Source organism: Drosophila sulfurigaster, chromosome 3, assembly GCF_023558435.1.
Source record: "Drosophila sulfurigaster albostrigata strain 15112-1811.04 chromosome 3, ASM2355843v2, whole genome shotgun sequence".
Classification (NCBI taxonomy): Eukaryota; Metazoa; Arthropoda; class Insecta; order Diptera; family Drosophilidae; genus Drosophila; species Drosophila sulfurigaster.
In genome coordinates, this window is record NC_084883.1 from 1,002,876 (window position 1) to 1,004,916 (window position 2,041).

Genomic DNA, 2,041 nt, shown 5'->3' on the forward strand with positions numbered 1-2,041 from the left:
TATTAAGCTTTAAACTAACGTGACGCTCGCAATTTTTAGCGAGATTCACTATCATATTTATCTGGACAATTTAATACAAAAAAACATGACAAAAATAATCTAGGCAATTATGTTTAGTACTCAGGGCCAGAGTTAACCCTTTGTAAGCCTTTTTGTTTGACACTGCGTCGCTCATTAGCGCCTCAATTAAAAAAGTACCAAAACAATAACAACAACTTGTGCATGTTTAAATGGGGTGTCCTGCCACACACACATAAACACACACATGCACGAGTATCCTTGCAACATGTGTGTGTGCGTGCGACAATTGTTTTTGACACAAAATGATTTTAATCATAATGTCATTAAACACGCAACTGACAACTGAAATATTCAGTGAACATGGCGCGACAAGCGGAGTGTCCCTTTTCCCCCCTCACTACCTCCCTCCCTCACTCCCTCCCTCTGCCCCTTGCCTGGCACAACTCCCAGTCGGGCAACTTTCAAAGACAACGGCGACAACAAACGAGCCGGCAACGTGGCAGGCCAGAGCTTGCCACATGTGAAGATCTCACACAGTTGATAATTTCTGTCACTTAATTGCCGGGGCTTAAACATTACAAAACTTTGTTCTCTCTGCCCTTTGTTAACATAATAAATTAATTTTTTCGTTACGTTCCTCTGTCTTTTCGTTTTTTCTTCTCTTTTTTTTCGACTTCACTTGTTTGAGGGAGTTGTTTTTTGTGGGTATCGTAAAAAAGTCAAAATATGAGGAATTATTTTCATGTCTTTGAGCACGCACCAAAAATGCCAACTTCCGTTGTGTTCGGACTGTTGCCGCCCCTTTTAAGTTTGAGAATGCCCTCGAAATCGAAAGAAAAGGGTAGCATAAGTTCTTGGACGTGCGACATATTATAATAATTTCCACAGTTTATTTGATTTTCAGTATTGAAAAGACCAACAAATAAAAATACAATTTTTAGAGATACTTTTCTTCTTACTTTTTTATTCAGAAATAAATTCTTAAATCCAATTTTTTAAATTTAAATTGATCAGAAACTAACAAAATATTTAAATAATCAAAATTAAATTTTTAGAATTTCATTTTTTTATTGTAATATATAGCAATGAAAATAGAATATTTAGATTTACGTAAATACATATATTGATACATTAAATTCTTCAAATTTTATAATGATTAATAAAAACACAAATACACTTGTATTACTGACAATAAAAACTAGAAGGAACGAAAATAAAAATATTTCCAAAAGAAAATATTTATGTGTTGAGTAAATTTTGTATAGGGTATCTACAAGTTTCGCCCCAGAACAACTTCAAAATTCCTTTGATTTTTGGTTGTGGTTCACTTTAAAAAGAGTCGTAAAGGTAATTGCCGATACTTTGGCAGCCAGTGAGAGATCATTGAAGGCGGTGCCACGGTAGTTTCCGCCTGCCAAGTCACGCGATACAACAGAAAAGAACAGAGCAGAGAACAGAGAACAGAGAGGCATTGAAATGAAACGAAACGATATGAAACGACAAAGAATAAAATTAAGAAGAAGCCCCGCAAATAACAGAAATGGCGTTTAGGATGTGTCCAGGGCGTTGACCAATGCAACTGAAGCGATGACGATGACTGTGAAGATGAAGATGACGATGACGATGACGATGACGATGACGATGAATATGAAATTGAAGTTGAATACTGATTGTTAAATACACGGAACTTTAAGTTGAGTTGAAGTTGAAGCTGCAGTTGACTTTCAGTTGAAGTCGAGGCGAATTGAGACGATGATGACTCTGTAAAATAAAATTGACTATGTAATGCAGAATGCTGGAATAGTCAAGAGTCAGTTTTGCAGTAGTTGCTGAAGGGTTGTGCCCTTGCCCTTTGGGGGCTACCTCAATTTGCTGAACTCGTCAAAAGAGCAACGCCCACGTTACGCTTGATTAAAAATATGCAGCAACAACACAACAACAACAATGTTTGCAAAAAAAAAATGACTGTCAAAAGTTTGCTAAAGGCGGGTTGCAGACACATTTCCCGTGTACTGATGAG